The sequence below is a fragment of the Grammomys surdaster genome, unplaced genomic scaffold, assembly GCF_004785775.1.
Source record: "Grammomys surdaster isolate TR1022 unplaced genomic scaffold, NIH_TR_1.0 203, whole genome shotgun sequence".
Classification (NCBI taxonomy): Eukaryota; Metazoa; Chordata; class Mammalia; order Rodentia; family Muridae; genus Grammomys; species Grammomys surdaster.
Genome location: NW_021604648.1, coordinates 7486800 through 7505369, shown reverse-complemented (window position 1 = coordinate 7505369; position 18570 = coordinate 7486800). Strand labels below are relative to the sequence as shown.

Here is an 18570-nt window from a genome sequence, read left to right as displayed (position 1 = left end):
CGTTTCAAAGAAATTAATAAAAGTAAATAAAATAATTAAGAAAAATAAAATTTTATCATAAATGACTTTATCTTAAAAACTCAAAGATATTTTTTTCCTAAAGCAAACAGTAAAACAATTTAAGTTAAATGAAAAAAATCAGTAAAACTAAAGCATTGTTTCTGCATTTGTCGAACAAAATCAGTAATCTGCTGGCAGACTAAGGAATAACTGTGGACTGGACACAAAGGAGCATTATGAGAAGGCTAGTGGAGTATTCTCTATTGATTTTCTGAATATAAGTAGGAGAGGGAAAGAGTCAAGTAAGCTTCAGATCAGAAAAGCTGTACACTGGAGGAGGCAGACTGTCACCGACATTTCCACAATGGAAAGTAGATAATGGGGAGAACTCCATCCCTATTGAAGCAGATGAATAAAAACCACTAAGTTTGAAAGAGATAGTGAGACAGAGGTTATCCCCAGAAAACATGGCTACACATATTTAAGAAAGATGGGAAATTTCCCAAAACTCAATGTTTCCCTCCTAGTTCATTCACTACCTAGTACCAAAATAATTTAGCATAATGATATCAATATCCTTCATTAATAAAGACAAAATATTGCAGAAGTAAAATCATATGCAAATCTGTTAATATATGATAGCTTAATAAATTTTATTTACATTGAGATAATCATCAGATTAAAATGTGAAATTTCAACATTACATTCATACTCGCTTATTTTGTTACCCAATTATATAATTTTGACTATTATATTTATCTCATTATTAACTTGTTTATTTGTGATATTAGCACTTCATGCATAATTTACATGAGAAATGTTTCTTTAGTCTATTAATTTACTTAGATTTTACATTCTTTATTTGACTACATTCTACCTCATTTTTAAATTTTACTATCTGAAAGGTGACTATTTTATTTCAGTGCATTTAGAATTTAGATTACTAAAGGTGTCCTGTAATAAACTAGTGCTGTTTACATTCTATTTCTAATTTGTTATTATTACTCTGCAGTACTGAATTCTTTTCTGTAAACTGGAAAAAAATATCCTACCGTTGTTTCAAAAGATCTTTTAAATAACTCGTTGTTTTCTGTTTGGATTATTACTTCATCTATAAATGAAATTGTTTTTTCTTTCTATTGGTACATGTTTTTGTTTCTTTGCTAAGAGATTCAATGTTGAACAGGTTGTGACTGGATGTTTCTGCTTTGTTTCTAATACTTATGGAGTATATTTACTTTTCTTTTTTTTTTAATGATGCAGATTGTTATCTATTTATTGGAAAGGAAGTCCTGGAATAAATGTTAGGCTTAAGAACTTCAAGACAAACAGCATGAGAAAGAAATGCCATCCAGGGACCACATGGGAGCTGGTTGATGAAGACATCACGGGCTTCATTCTAGAGATGTGGCTCAAGCATATTGGTCCAGATGTCCAGCTGGTCAACACAGTATCAACTGAGTAAGGCTTGAGGAAACTGGCTCCTCTTTTTCTTTGAAAATGAACTCTCACCTTCCATATTCGAGCCACTGGAACTTCTAGAGACACGCTTAGTCCTTCTACTACTTATTTCCTCATTAGCCTCCTCACTAAAGGAGCCAAGTGCCTTATCTCGCAATAGTTCCTCAGAAGTTCTTGATGAAGGGCCTCTGTCTTCAACTCCTGATACAAAGCTTTCACTGACAGTTTCTTCGGATGGCAAGAATTTTTCTGATGAGGAAAAAAAATGCTTTGTTCTCTAAGTGTATATTTCTATATAGTCTGAGGCTGTTGTAAATCAGGAGACTGAAAACAACCTGTGGGTTCTACTTTGATTAGTAACCTATCCTGTGGTGCAATTTGCCTTTTTTGTTGTCTAGAAAATCCTTGATCTTTTGTCTAGTCAGAAATAGGCTTGATCTGTTTGGCGACTGTCCTTGATACTCCCCTTATAATGGACAATAAGAATCTTTAAGTTACATGACTTCCAACTGTTCCCTTACAGTCTCCATCTCTGACTCTTGGTTCATCAATTGAGTCATACCCATACAAAAGCTATGGTTATAGCTAGCAAAGACATTAATTCGAGACTCAGAAATTAGAGACAGAAACTAGAGTCTCAAGAATGTAATGCTCTTTATATCCTCAGAGTACCTTTTAAAGAACTGTCATTGTTTCTTCTCCCCCAGATCTACTCTTCCTACTCACCCATGGTTTTCCTCCCAAAGGCTCCTGTCACCAGAAGGAGGAGCAGAAAAAAAGAGGAACAAGCTGGTAGACTTCATCTTGCCAGAAAAGATCTTAACTGAAGGCTGATCTGAGTTCTTAATTTATATATTTCTCAAGTTGGTGTTGCTGGAGTTATAAAAGGCACAACCCACCTTACTTATCTGTAAATGCTGGCTTTCCCCTGTGCTATGCAGGCGGTATTGTCATTATCTCCTGCAATTCTACAAAAGTACATCCTATCAGAGACCTTCTTTTATACCTCCAACCCCCAGCCAATCTTTATCAACACTAGAGTACATTTTCTTATTTCATTAAAGATGGGGTAAGTTATTCTATTGCTCTAGCAGTTCCTTACTAAGTTAAGGAAGTATCTTAGTCAATATTGTATTGCTGTGCAAGCATACCATGACCAAAGCAACTCATATAAAAAAATTTGGAAGCTGGCTTACAGTTTCAGAGGTTTATCTTGGAGGGAAGCATGGCAGTACACAAGCAGACATACTACTGGAAAATAGCTGGGAATTCTGTATCTGAATATACAGGCAGCAGGAAAATAGAGCTTGGACCTGGCTTAGGCTTTTGAAAACCTCAAGGCTTACCCTCAATGACAGATTTCCTTCAATAAGGCCACACCTTGTAATCCTTTCAAATAGTGCCACTCCTTGTGACCAAGCAGTCAAACCTATGAACCTATGGGGCTATTCTCATTCAAATCTCCACAGGATGCTTATTCTTTATTATGAAACAAAACAAATCAAAATAAAACAACAATAAAAACAAAACAAACTAAAACAAAACAAACTACTATAGCTGTCAGTCTGATGTGTGCACTGTGGGAGACATCTTGGGTCTCTGGCTTCACTACACATTTCCTGGTGAGCATTATAAAATACCTATGGGAAGGAAATGTACCTGGGACTCTAATGGTTATAAATGGTCCAATTAGCTAATGATTTAGCTAATTTGCCAAAATTTCAGGTTTATTCTAAAGCCTTTTATAACCAATATATTTTCTTCTCATGTTCTGTCGGAGGAAAGACCAATTGACATGTATGATATCCTGTGGTAAAGGCTGTCACATGCTGAATTCAGGTTCCCTGCTTCTGCAGGAACCTCAGATCCACATGGCTTTAGAAAGACAGTGGTTTTGTCGATTATCTGTTTTTTCCCCTTATTGCTAGTTATTAAGCAGAAGAACCAGCACAGACAATAGAAGATTGCTGGGTGGGAACATCACCCTGAGATTATCATTCCTACCACATCTATGCCTGGACCTAAACTCCCTCTGTCCCAGGCTGACCTTGATCTCAGGAATTCATCTGCCTTAATAAGCATAAATAAAATAAAATTATCTGGGTGGGATTTTGCCCTGTGATCACCACTCTATAAATGTCTTAGCTCTTTCCTTAATATCTTTGTGACAAACTGGCTTATAGTACAGCTGCCTCTATTCCTTTAGCTCTGTGAAGCTCCTTTTACAATTCATGTTGCATCCTTATATTTTGCATAGTTGAGAAATTATATATTTTGAACTCATATGTTCAGCGTTTTCCCCACAGCCTTAGAGGATGTTCTGAAGATCACAGCATTCTATTATTTTGCTAAGATATAGACATATCCTCTCCTCTCAGACTCATCTCATGGTGTCTCTGATTATCATGGAGTAATTAACCTTAGCAAAGAGGACATTTCTCAAAATAAACTTTAAGCCCACAGCAACCATGAGTACTCATAGAGGCCCATGCCCTGCTGGCTCTGTTCCAGGGGTGGAAACCATGTCATTCCATTCCTTACCTTGCTGAGCAGGACTTGGCAGTAAAGAGAATACATTAAATAAATAATATTTTGTCCTAGTATATTGCCTTGTAAGGAATACAACAAGCCTTCTTTTGAAATTATAGAACAAAACAGATATTGTCGATAACTTTTCAGGATCTTCATGTCTTAACAGGGTTGTACTGGATAATATAATCACATTAGCTTTATTATACCCAATAATTCTAATATAAAAGTGTGATTAGATAAGAATTCTATCAGTCAGTCATTGTTCTCTTAAGGGTGACATACAAGTACAAATTGCATTAGATGGAGAGCACTCTAACTCTCTGCCATGGTATGAGTTTGAAATTACAGACTGATATTTGACTCAGTTACTGGCACTTTCAACAGCACTTTTGGAGTTATGTCTGAAACCTTGCTCTGTTCCATGGCTATAGGAAAACATTACTGAGAGCAGGACAATCAGAATGGATCTAATAATTCTACCTCCACACTGAAGTGTGTGACAGTCTATAGAATTTGCCCATTCTAACAACGTGTTTAAAATTGAATGAGACTTACAAAAATGAATTTCTTTACCCATTTATATATATATATATATGTATAACAATTAATAATTATCATTTAATAGCAATTTAAAAATAACAATTGAGAGTGAGCAACATATCTTCAATGTAATTTAAGCCTCTCCATTCAGTTAAAATGTCCAGGTACAGTGTTCCTACCACCAACTAGAACATTAAAAGCACTGGAGAATTCTAAATTGTTTTGAAATATCTGTACTTGGCTACAGGGCTCATATTCTCATGAATACGTTTAGAGCAGAGAAGTTGGAGTAAAACTGCCCTATCATTATCTATGATGATATACTGCGCACACACAGGAAAGGACTCCACACGTGAAACAAAGTTAATAAAAATTTCCCTTCCAGCAAAGCAAGGATCATGAAACAAAAATTATAAAGTCTACCGAACTGAGGTTTTTGGATTGGGTGTGTACTTTAAATACAAGAGGAGATATTTTATTTACAAAGCACATATTTACATGTGGGAATTCATGAACTCAATGAGTTCAAATGATGTTTTCAAGGTTCCACAGGGAAATTGATGTAGAAGAGTGATCTCTGGGACCAGGGACCTTGCATTTCCACAGTCAAATATGAGTCGTTGCTGCATTATTTTAAATAAATGACAGTTTTTGTTCAATGTAGATTATGGAAAAATTCCAAACACAGAGTAACTGCATTGCCAAGTTTCACTGTTATTAAGACACTACTTTAGCCTGAAATATTAATTTAAAGTGAGAAGCCAGTAGTTTATTCGGGTTTGCTTATATTTTTACCTTATTTATTTATTTATTTATTTATTTATTTATTTATTTTCTCTCATTTTAGACACCACCTCAGATGCCATGTCTTATTATTATATTTTTGTAGAATACTATTGAGTCTCACAAGTTCATAAATTTATCTTTCTTTAGATGACTTTATAATAGTAAGAATCCTGGTGAATAAATTGGGAAATGTCCTGATTTGAGATTTGGTGAGGGTATTTACAGTGATTAAAATGAAACTTTATTAATTCATTTATTTATTCAGATTACAATCATAGCATTTCTACCTCCCATTTCTTCTCTCCAAATTCTCCCATATACGTTTCCTGCCCCCCTTCTAATTTATAGCCTCCTTTTTGAACTATTTGATATCACATGAGTCTATGTAAATCTATATACTTATCTATATTCTTAAATATTTCTAAATACAACCTCTCAGTATATATACTATTACAGATGTGTGTGCTTACAGGTCTGACACTTTGGAACTTGACAGCCTATTGCTGTGCTGTTGCTTGGAGAAAAGCACCTCTCTTGCTCCCAGCATTCCTCATTTGCCTATAGTTCTTTGTGAAAGGTTGATGCATCCTGGGCCTTTCATTGTCCACTTGGGCATATTTGTATATATCATTCTTGTTCAGATTATGGGTTTTAAGATAAAGACAATAGAGTTAAAGTTTCATTTTGACATTATATGACATACTGGTATTGATTAAGACCATCGTGTATGTTGTACTCCCAGATATTTTCCCTGGAAATTCATATCTTCCTTTAAATTTTGCAGTATTAGAAGGAAATAACTATTTCCAGAAAAAAACTTAACAGGAAATGATGGCTCACCTCCTTGAAAAACAAAAGCAAAAACAAACAAACAAACAAACAAATGAAAAATGTGACTTTTCAAGTTTTGACCCTTTTCTTTGGAATCTTATCTCCTCATCTATATTTATTTCTGATTCAATCTTTCATTTCCAACAATGGGGGCATTGATTCTAACTATTTTGCTATACAAATCATCTCATTTTCAGTCACTGAAGATTTTTCAAATTATGAGTATGTTCTCTGTATGGCTGGGAATAAATTCTGTAGTAAAGTGAATGGATTCAAATGAGCAAAATTACTGAATCAAACAGTCCTATATTCAGCTTTGCAAATAATAATTTGATGCTCAAGTAAATTGTCTCCATATATAATATATATATAATATATATGATATATGATATATATAATATACACAGACACACAGACACACACAGACACACACACACAGACACACACACACACACACACACACACACACACGTATATATATATATATATATGTTTCTCTGTACATAACTCAGATTTATACAGCTAAATTTTTGTCATTGTATTTTATGACATTTCATCTTATATTTTTTTCTCATAGCTCCCTGACAGTTTATAAAGACAAAAATTGACTTTGAAACCTTTGACACTGTTATAAATGCTTTAGACGCTCAATTTGCAGATTGTTCAGAATTCTCTAAATAGAAAAAAATGTATGTATGGATTGGTGTAATTAAATAATTTATTTCTTCTTGATCATTTTGACTAGAGTTTTGGGCATGAATCTTAGCAGAGTGATGAAATAGTAGCTTTGCCATTGTCTCAGTCTCAGAGTGGAAATATTTAGAGTCTCTTATTGAATATAATGCATTGGTGGTTTTTACAGATTTTCTTTGCCAAACACCACTTTATCTTCGTTTATAGGTTCTGATAATTTTTACTACAAACTTGATTTTCTGATGTGCATACAGTTTTTAACTTTATCTTTCTTCTTGTTTCTCTGCTATAAGAATGTGCCTCTACGATTCTGAGCTATTTTCCATAGAGAAAGTAAAAATGGACAGTCACTGTCACAGTAGAATGTTACATGAATTACACTATAATTTAAAAGTCTTTGTCTATTCCTATGGTATTATTTCAGCATTACTTAAAAGGGTAAGATAATGTGTGAGTGTTCTTTTCTCTGACTGAGTTGAAAGAATTGTTTTGTGGAACTTACCCATGTTTTATTCTTCACCATTACAATTTTCTTCTTTTTTCCTTACTTTTCTTCTCAACCAGGAACAGGTTTTTACTGTAACACACAAACAACAATTCCTTTTCTACCAACCCAACATATTGAACCTGAAAACAGGATGAGGATAATCTGAAATACTTGTATTTTTGGAGACCAAGTCATGTAAAGAATGCATAGAGAATTTGAAGCGAAAAATATTTAAATTGAAATTAAAATGCTAGCTGATAGAATAGAATATGTGACACAGTCCTGGCCAGATCACACCAGCAACAGGACTCATGTGAGAGGTTTTATTGGAAGACACAGGCTCTGAGGGTGTGAGAAGGAAGAAGAGGAGGAAAGAGACGGTATGGGTTGGAGTTTGCATCTTTTATTCAGCCCTTGATGCATGTGGTGCATGTGCAAATGGGATATGCAGCAGGTGTCATAGCAATGAACTCAGGAGCAGAGCTATCACCTAGATATTATGTGCCATAGTCATGGCAAAGAGAGCTGGCTCAAGAGAGCTTCTGGATCTACATGGATGCACCTGGTGCTAAAATTCCTCTCTTTTTCTTATCAGAAATAGAGAACAAAGTGGGGAGACAATGGGGAGGCAATAATAGGGGTGTTGAATCTCTTAAATTGATTCCTGCGGTCTAGGGACATCGTCAATTTTGAAGTGTGGTTGATTTTCAACATTGGGGCCCATTTGAGAGTCATTTGCATCAGGCACCTCTGTGGACAGTGGCTGGAAATCCTGTAAAAGGAACTGATTGTTTGGTTAGAAATTTTCTGAACTTGGAGGAATGTGGTGATGAAGCAGAGAGCAAATAGTAAAGTGAGAAAGAAAAAAGGTCAGTATCCATTTCCATAAAGGGTTTTCGAAAACCCAGGAATTAGAGGCTTCACACTGTTCTCTGCATTTTTGAATGTCTGATTGCAGCTTCTGGCTTTTGTTTCTCAGTATCCCAGACTGGTGACATAGAAGCAACATTCTTCTTGGAAAAACAGGCAAGGACAGCCTTCTTTAGTTATAAGAACATCTAATTCCTATCGGTTCTGGGTTCTGAAGCATCACTGATGCCAGGGATTGGTCTGACTTTGGATGGAGAACATAGTTTGGGCCATCTCTTGAAGATCATTTTGTAGCTGGAAAGAATTTATTGTAAGGTCAGAGAAGTAGTCAGCCCTGCCATTCTAGATCCAGCACCTATAGTTATTCCCACAGTGACCAGGGACTTAGTGGTTCCCAAGCCTTAGAAGACCAGGAATGCTGATGGGTAGTGGCTGGGGCTGGTAGCATAGCCTTTGCCAGCAAAGGTGTTTTTGTCTGCAGGCTTTTTCTTCTCTCTGATAGTACACTTTATAGGCCAGTGCCAAGACTTCTGTCTGTGGAGTTAGGAGTTCCCTCTCCAAACATCTAAGTTTGGACTTAATGTTGGGTAGCTTTGGGAAAAGAAGTAGGAAGTAGGTCATTAGGAGTTGCTTTCTGGAATTTCATTGTCTAAATTAGTATATTGTAATACGACCTTTGTAAGGTGCTCTAAAAATTGAGATGGATTTTCTTGTTTATCCTGGATGACCTCTTGGAGTTTTTCAAAATTTAATGGTTTTACGGCTATGGAGACCAACCATGAGGCCAGGTTATGAATTAGTCTATGGCTAGAATATCACATGGGGAATTATAATTACATTGAGGATCCTGATTGAGTACCATCTCTGATCCGATTGGATATGCTGAGTCTATCTGATGAGTCTGATGAGTCTGCTCTGCATGTATTCTAGCCTGTTCTCAAACTCACCTGTGCTTATCAGGAAGTAAATTGCACTGAGAATCATATGTATGTCATGAACAGTCAAATAACAAAGAAAAATTAATAAATTACATTTTATTATATAAAAAATCATTTACCAGAGAAACATTCACAATTGCTTATTTCTTTACAATACATTTCTCTTTGTCCAACTTTTGATCACCTTTCTATCACTGTAGGTCCCTGAATTCTATTTGCTTCTAGCCAAAGAAAACACTGGAAGAAGTAATATCTCCCATTGCCAGCTTGTATGCAAAGAACTGGCTGGGCATGCATGCATCCTTTGTCAGACAGTGCAGGTTAATTTCTTTCATTTTCCTATGAGGTCCTTACTGCTTAGCACTTCCTACAAAACAATGCCTTTTGTTCTCAGATTGAAATCCTTGTGAGTACTTAAGATCAGTACTTTCCCTATTGCAAAAGTCTATCATCTGAATGAAGTTTCCCTTCATTTGTAACTTCTTGTTTTTATATGATGCTGCTTTCTTACAAGTACCTATATAAAAATAAATAATAATTCATAATCTGGGAGAAATATTTCCAGAACACACACCAGAAAGTTATTATGAATCAGGAAAATTGAATGATTTTTCATAACCTAGTAATAATGAAAAACAGTTCCATAGACATAAACAAAACCTCTGCCAGATAGCTTACAAAAAATAAGATAAATAGCAAATTAACATATAAAACTATGTGAATATACCAGAGTCAGATTAGGTTTCTGTCCTCTGAACATGTCACAGTGAGCATTAAATTCCAAGCCATGAAGTACTTAAGAAGGCACTCAAACAATTTCCGGAGCTCAGCATTAGGTAGCTGCTGTGCTCTTGACTTTTACTGTTTTTGTAACAAATTTTATAACAAAGTAAATTAAGGAGGGAAGGTTTTACTTTGGCTCACAGTTTGTAGGTGCAGTCCATTGTAGTGAGGAAAGAATTGTAGCTGAAGCACCAGGGAGACAGTCATGCTTTATCTGCAGACAGCAAGCAGGAAGATGAATGCTGCTGCTCAGTGACGCTGAGAAACACTGGAGTATTACTCAGCTATTAAAAACAATGAATTCGAGAGGTTCCTAGGTAAATGGATGGAACTAGAAATTGTCATCCTGAGTGAGGTAAGCCAACCACAAAAGAACACACATGGTATTCACTCACTGATTATTGGATATTAGCCCAGAACCTTGAAATGCCCAAGATGCAACTCACAGGCCACATGAAGCTCATAAAGAAGGAAGATCAAGTGGGGGTGATTCGGTCCTTCTTAGAAGGAGCAACAAAATACTCAAGGGAGCAAATATGGAGACAAAGTATGGGACAGAAACTGAAGGAGGGGCCGTCTGAAGACCATTCCACCTGAGTATCCATCCCATGTGCAGTCACCAAAGGTAGATGCTGATGTGGAAGTCAGGAAGTGCATGCTGATAAGAGCCTGATATGGATGTCTCCTCAGAGGTCTTCAAGAGTCTGACATATTCAGAGGCAGATGCTCACAACTAGCCATTGAACTGATATTGGGGTTCTCAATGGAGGAGTTAGAGTGAAGACTGAAGGAGCTTAAAGGATTTGCAGCACCATGAGGAGAGCAACAATACCAACCAACCACAGCTCCCAGGGTCTAAACCACCAGCCTGGGAGCACTTAGGGAGGGATCCAGGGCTTCAGCTGAATACGTAAGAGTGTAGGGCCCTACTGGGCATAGGTGGAAGAAGAGAACCTTGACCTCATGAAGGCTGGATGCCCCAGGGGGTGGGAATTTTGAGGGTGGGGAGGTGGGAGTGGGGGGGTAGATAGAGGTTACATCCACGGAGAAGAAGGAGGAGGGGTGAGGGGATAGGGGGTTCCTGGGTGGGTGGGGGATGGAGTAAGGGGACAACATATGAAATGTAAATAAAACATCCAATAAAAAAATTTAAAAAAAGAAGAAACACTGGTTCCAGTCCCTTCCCTGCCTCTGGAGGCACCGTCCTACTTTTCTACTTTCAATTCATCGTTGTCCTATTTTATCTATGTTTAGGAACTTGTATGCTTAGTTTGTATTTGCTTTTTAACCCAACTGTAAGTACACATTTGCTTTTAAGACGATTTCTTCATAGGTTACAGTGGTGAGGTTTGATACCTCAGTGAGTGTTTTATTCTGTTTACCATAAAATGCACAGGAAATTTATAAAAGTTTTGGCATTTTATTTTAAAAGTTAAAGAATTTATGTGCATATTACTTCATAAATTATTACTAAAAGAAAAAAACATATCTCCACCAGGAGACTTATAAAAAATATTCACAAAAGCTTCACACATATTAATTCCATTCTTTAAAAAGCATAAATTTCCATCAACATGACAATTGAAAAAATGTAGAATATGTATCAATGTAAAATTTTTGTTCTTATATTTAATAGATTAATAATTAAGCTGAGCAGGTGGATTAGAAGTGCAAGGTCAGCCTAAGCAGCAAACCATGATCGAATCTTAAAAAAGTAAGTTAGGCTTATGTTGTGATGTTAGGAAATACAATCAAGAACACATAAATGCCTACTTTATTAAAGAATTTCATATATATATATATATATATATAATCAGTCTATAATGAAAGGAAATGTCTGGGAAGACCATTATCTGTGCCCTGAGAAATTTGATGTGTTCTGACTATTCATCACAATGACTAAATAGTACACATAAGATCTGATTTCTCTGTATGTAAATGACACTTCAGTGAATATTACCTATTTAACCTGAAGGTCTCTGATCTTTTAAAGGTTGGCTAACTCTTCTAAATTTCTTTTATATTTAAATGGAAATATTAAAAATAAAATTGGATCAGCTTTCATCTTAGAAAGAAAGTATCTCTCTGAAGCATGAGTGACATATTTTAAACTTCAAGTCTATATACCATAAAAAATAATTTTTTCTTTAACCCTGTTATTTTAGAAGCCAACATGACAATTACTAATATTTATATAAAGAAATATTATTACTTTCAACATAAGAAAAAGTCCTAGAACATTTTAGATAAAGAATATTTTTCCTTCAGATGACAAGCCATCCATATAGTTAGCTGATCATGGTAATGTTACAATGCAAAGAAATGCTTTGGTTTTAATGTCATTTAAATGACTCCTGTTCCAAAGCTGTCAGAAACACCCACAAGAATGCTTTGGTGAGCTGGGGGGAAAGGAAGGAAAGAATTGAATACTCATTGGTTTTGAAAACATTTTCTTTAGTGGAGTGGGACTTTAAGAAAGAAAGCTCATAAATTAGAGACCTTCTCCAGATAACTAATAAATTTGCAACTGTCTAGAAGAGTCTAAGTCTTTTCTGAAACATAATGCATCTGAGAAGCCATTTCTTTGAATAAAAGTGAATAATTACAGTCAAATATTTCTCATTTAAGATAATTTAGGAAACCATTAGTTAATTAATTGAAAAAATAATATATAAGGAATCATCTAATATTACACACAATGCATATATACCTAAAATATTCCAGTCATATTTATTCATCCATCTCTGTCTGAGAAGAGAAAGGGGCCTCAAGGGTGCCTGGTAGGAGTGTTTGTTGGTCAGAGATCAACTTTGATGTCATTCCTCAGGAATATCAACATTGTTTTTGAGAATGGATCACTCCCCTTGGAATCTCCAAGTAGGGCTAGGTTTGCTGGTCAGTAAGCCTGGGATTGTCAATGCACACTAACCTTCTTGGCTTTTGTATTTTATTTTCTTTAGACGGGGTTTCTTAATGTAGCCCAGGCTATCATGGAACTCACTCTGTAGATGCTTGCCTCTGCCTCTGCCTCTGGTTTGCTGAGAACACAGGAGTTCACCATCATGTCAGTATCTCTAGATTTGTTTTAAACGTTCTAGGTATCAAACCCAGTACCTTTGCTTTCATGGTAGCTACTTTGCTAACTGAGTTATCTACGACCTCTTGCCTACTTTTTTATGTAGCATTCATATTGGCTTACAGACAATGCTAGGCTCCACCCAACAGCTTGCATCTCCACCTGCCAGGTATGAGCCAGGCATAAAAGAAGACCTCTGTTACCATACCCTCTCTCTCTTCCCCTTCTTCACTCTCTGTTTCTCTGTGCTTACCTGTTCCCAGCTGGCTCTCCCGCTGGTCCCCTCTCTCTTTCCTGTTCTCTCTTCCTCTCTCTTACTGTTTGTCTCCCCACCTTTCTCTGCCTATACCCCTTTCCAGGCCACCACTCCATTCCCTGTAATAAATCTTCTTTATACTAGGCTTATCTTATGGCATGACTCTCCCGGGGACACCTTGGCCAGACAGTGGTAAAACAGTACATAAGACACTATCTTTATAGATACCATACATGAAATGTCGCTATGCCCAGAAAGGATGTCATTAAAATGATAATATTAATATTTAGTATTTATTGAGAGTATTATTGAAAGATCTCACATGGAAATAATAGTCAATGTAACTGCACCTAATGCTAAGAATGTCACAGACTCTGCCATGTTTCCTAAATCTCCCTTCTTTCTCAATTCTATCATATATTTAATGCTTTAATTCTTTCAGAGGTCAGATCAGAAACAAGAAGTATCTTGAAAAATTTACTTTCTTGTTTGACTATTAGTTGTAACATATTGATCAGAATTGGTGGCCTCTCTATTTCTCATCTAGTTTCTGAACAATGGTTTTTCTTCAAGAGTGCCACCTACACACACCGACGTGTAAAATTCATAGATCATCACTACACAGTAGGGTAGAGCAAAAGCAGAATAGAATATGCAAACTAGGATATAAGCTAAATTACTCCAACATCTTGGAGCTCAAGATCATTCAGACATTTGAAATAATACACACACACACACACACACACACACGTGCACACACACACACACGTGCACACACACACATGCACACACTCACATACACACACAACATTATATGAAATATGTTGCTTTTACTTGCTTCTGCAGTGTTGAGAACAATTTTAAATGTTATAGTCTACCTTCATTACCATATGCACTTCTAATATTGGGAACTGATTGGCAATCAGGAAAGATTATTTCATAGTAAGATTAAAAAAATAAAAAATACAAAAATTGAATAGGATAAATTTTCTAAGTAGAGAGAGTGAAGGATTGGGATGGGTTGAGAGGAAAGGAGGATCTGGCTATAGTTGGAGGAGTAACAACCATAGTCAGAAAATATTATATGAAAAAATTTATTTTCAGTAAAACAAATGAAAAGAATGGAAGATTTCATGACATTCTACCAGCAGAGATGAGTTGGTTCACCAAGTCTTCAGACCAACTTCTCAGTCTTAATACTAACTCCCCCACGACTACATTTTCTTGTTCATTCTTCCACATCTCTGTCCAAGGAACTTTAGCCTCATTAACCACAATCATCTGCCCTCAAGGAAGAGGCACACTGTGATCCTGATACATTAAGGCAGCACAAGTGTTGGTTGACTACTGAGATGCTCTGTGTGTTTGTTCTGACAGACGGTTGAGATGATATAGTGAGTGGTTCCTGAACAACATCCTTTTGAGTACACTTAGATTATAATGTGAAGGGAGTGACTTTCATTCACAAAGAAATGGTTACATTTTGATGATAATTAGATTTGAAAATGTAAAAATAGGAGATGGAAAGTTGTCAGGGTAACGAATTTTTGCAGTAGTAACACAGCCAATAACAAGTGATACTGGCAATTGTGGAGTGTGATGCTATTGTACAAGGGGGTCTCAGGTTTAGGTCAGAGTAGCCTTTAACATTGCCTGTGACTCTCCCTTTACTCTGATGGTGAGTGTGGGAAGGTGTTCTATCAATGCTGAAAGCCAACATCTGCTTTTATATGTCATTGATCCTGAAGTAGCAATGTGGACAAATACAGTGTCATTATGCCTGGCAAATATGCTTATGTGAGGAGTCAAAGGGACAAGATGTGGGGGAAAATCATAGTAATAGAAAGAGTCTCATTGCCTGTTCTCCCTAGTTATTTCTAGTTATTGCAGTTGGTTTTACAAATAGCCACAAACATAAATAAAAAGCTGATGTGAATGAAGGTGAAACCAGAAGCAGCATTTTCTACCATATTGTAATTACTTTTGGCTCAGATCCATATATACATCTCAAAACATACCAAGGACAATATATACATCTCAAAACTTGTACAATTACACACTTAGAATGCTAAGTTTTATTCTGTATACTCATTATAGGTGGAAAACTCTAATTATCTAAAGGAAAAACAAACTAGAAAATATGATCAGAAGAAAGCTTTCACAGAACCTATAACAATCAATAGAAGGGAGGTGAGGCGAGACCTCTCAAGTGGAAGACATTTTACATAAGAGCCTAAAACAAGGAGTCTTTAAAGGTCTTAAATGAATTGTAAAGGATGATCAGTTAGCATTTTAGAAGAAACCTTCTTAGCACATATCCAGAAAATACTACATAAACTTGAAAGAGAGAACTTTTCACAAAATGTTACTTTTCAAAACAAAAAAACTATATTTGGTAATAAAACACTGATTCTCAAAGCGCTACTTAAAATAAGATTTTATTTTTCATGTGAAAATAAAGTATTTTAAAATGTGAAAATATTAAAAGTGAATTATAAATACAGACTTTGTGGGAATAAGTACTTTGAATATGTGCATAAATGTAGTTAATTTAAGATTACTTAAAATAAAAATAACAAGTGATATCTCTGTAATGTACATAATATTAGAAAGCAAGTTCGCAAATGCAAATGCAAATAAATAATAATGCAAACATGTATTATAATTGTGAATATTAATGAAACTTAATTATACAAAATAACAAAGTATATATATATATATATATATATATATATATATATATTTTAGTGGAATGTAGATTAGTGTTGGAACAAAAGTTAAAATGTTCTAATTGCTTTTTAAAATATGTGTCAAAGAATATTTTGAAAAGTAAAAATTTAATATTGGATTTAAAAGGATGGTGCCCTTTTATGCCACTTTGGAAGACACAAAACAAACATATATATTCTGCATTGTAATCTACAGTAAACAAAGTAACAAAAAAGAAATATAAAAACCATACTGAGAATGTAAAACAAAGTGACAGAATTAAGACACCGCATATAACACTAGTGCGAGTAAAGGAAATTACTTTGAACTCTTAGTGATTCAGAAGGAAGCATTCCCAAGGAATGATAAAAGCTAACATAAGCTTTAAAACATCTAAGACTGCAGAGGCACATCTCAAATGAATGTATGAGTGGAAGTTTATCATGCATAGACACATAGAAAACAAGTGAACATGAGCGACTAATACAAATCAATGAAAACATTAGTGCAAAAATGAATGGGCTCCAGTTATAACTTTGAATCTGGCAGTGTCAATCCAAATGGTATTAAAACCCTACGCCTTAAATGATGTAATATTAAATCATAGAAGATAAGACATGGAAGAGTAAATTAGCAATAGGTTACACAAAAAAACACACAGATATTTAAAATGTTCCAAACATATTAAGACTTAATTCTTATTTATTAAAGCTTTCCATAAATATTAATATTTATTGGCTATTTGGTGGCAAATATACTTTCTTGATGAAAAAAACTCACTATTTCTAAAATATAAGAATTGTATCTTTCTCTTCCTTTCAATACAAAAATGAAGAGATATTTGTTATGCTTATTTTGCAAGGTCTCAAGAAATAAATTTAAATATAAAGTATAAAATGAATACAAAATGTAATTATTGGACCAAAATAAACAAATACAACATAAAATAAATACCTTTATTTCCCTCTTCCCAATTTCAATACTTTCTCCTCTCCATTCTAAAAAGTCTCTTGGTTACCCCAGGAAAAGATACATTTTATAGGAGCTGCATACATGAGTCCTTTCAGGATCTTGGTCAATAGAAGAAGTTCAGAGCTAATCCCATTAATTGAGATCACAGTAGGAAACCTGGATATAAACTTCAACTGTCTTCCAGTACCTGTAAACTGGTATCAGAAATGTATGTGTTTGTCAAGCTGTCCTGCTGAAAAACGGTTGGTCTTCAGGACAGAAAATACACAAACATTGTGTGGCAGAGGGGAGAGAGCTTACAACAGAAAATGAGTATCTTTGCTGTTCCTCCCACCATGAATTGGCTACAGTAACCTGCAAATGTTGGTGCCTGAGAAAACTTCAACTGAATGACTCCTGCCAAAGGTGCCCAGTTGATCATGTGCCAACAGAAGGCAACACTCAAAAAAATCTATTGGCCTTGATTAGCTAAAATATAAACAAACAAAAAGTCAGCAAACACAAAAGACACTAAGTAAAATGGATGGGGAAGTGGTTGGGTATGGGAAGAGTTGAGGAGAAAAGTAAATATAAAACAGGATGCATGAGACTATCAAAGAAGAAATGAACACATTAAAAACAACAAAATATTTAAAAAGATGCCCATTATCTACAGGGGGCATAATATAATGATCAGAATATATATGCTGAATAGGTTAGACATGCTGAGATAGACAAATGAAGCATAAATATTCAAAAAATGATAGTTTTGGGGCAAAACTAGGACATTCCCCTCATCCATGAATATGTAAATGTGCCCACACCTATAGATACATCCTTCAAAAATAGAAACTAAAGACATGGTTTTATTAGAAAGCAGTGAACTGATACTAAGATGTATCATCATATATATATATATGTATGTATATATATATACATACATATATATATATATCATATATCATATACATATATATGTATATCATTTGGGGCTGGAATGAATGCTCAGCAGACAAAGGTTTGTGCCACCATAACTGCATTCTAGCCTAGGAAACCATGGTAGAAACTGTCATATGACATTCACATTCATAAAAACATACACATAGAAAATAAGTAAATGATGAAAAAATAAAGCTATTAAGTGCATAATGACTGATAAAATTATTACCGGTTTCTGAAATGATGGGAGCCTTTGCCTCAACTTGACATTCTCTGATGAATCAAGTGATCTGGACAAAGTAGGACACACCTCTAAACCTAGGTATTTAAAGATCTGTGACAGTGTGATTTCAAGTGTGAGCCCACCATGGGTAACTCAATGAAATGTGATCTCAAAGTAACAAAGGCTTAGGTATGTAGTTCCATGTTAGATGCTAGCATATAAGGGAGCCTGGGTTCAATTCCTTCACCAGAAACAAATAGATGATAGATAGATAGATAGATAGATAGATAGATAGATAGATAGATAGATAGAGAGTAGGTAGATGGTAGATAGATAGTAGATTAGATAGTTAGATAGACAGACAGAAAGTATTTGAGTGAGTCAGTGAGTGAATGAGTGAGTGAGCAAGCAGGCCAGGAAAATCAAGTAAAAGACAAAATTTAATATAAAAAATACAAATTGTGTGGCCAAAAATTGGTGATTTGTCATTTTACT

The 18570-nt window shown here is 35.2% G+C and overlaps 1 pseudogene; it reads right to left on the bottom strand.

Moving 5' to 3' along the window:
* Positions 1–1453: 1453 nt before the first annotated feature.
* LOC114623881 lies at positions 1454–2264 on the bottom strand (annotated as a pseudogene).
* Positions 2265–18570: the final 16306 nt, after the last annotated feature.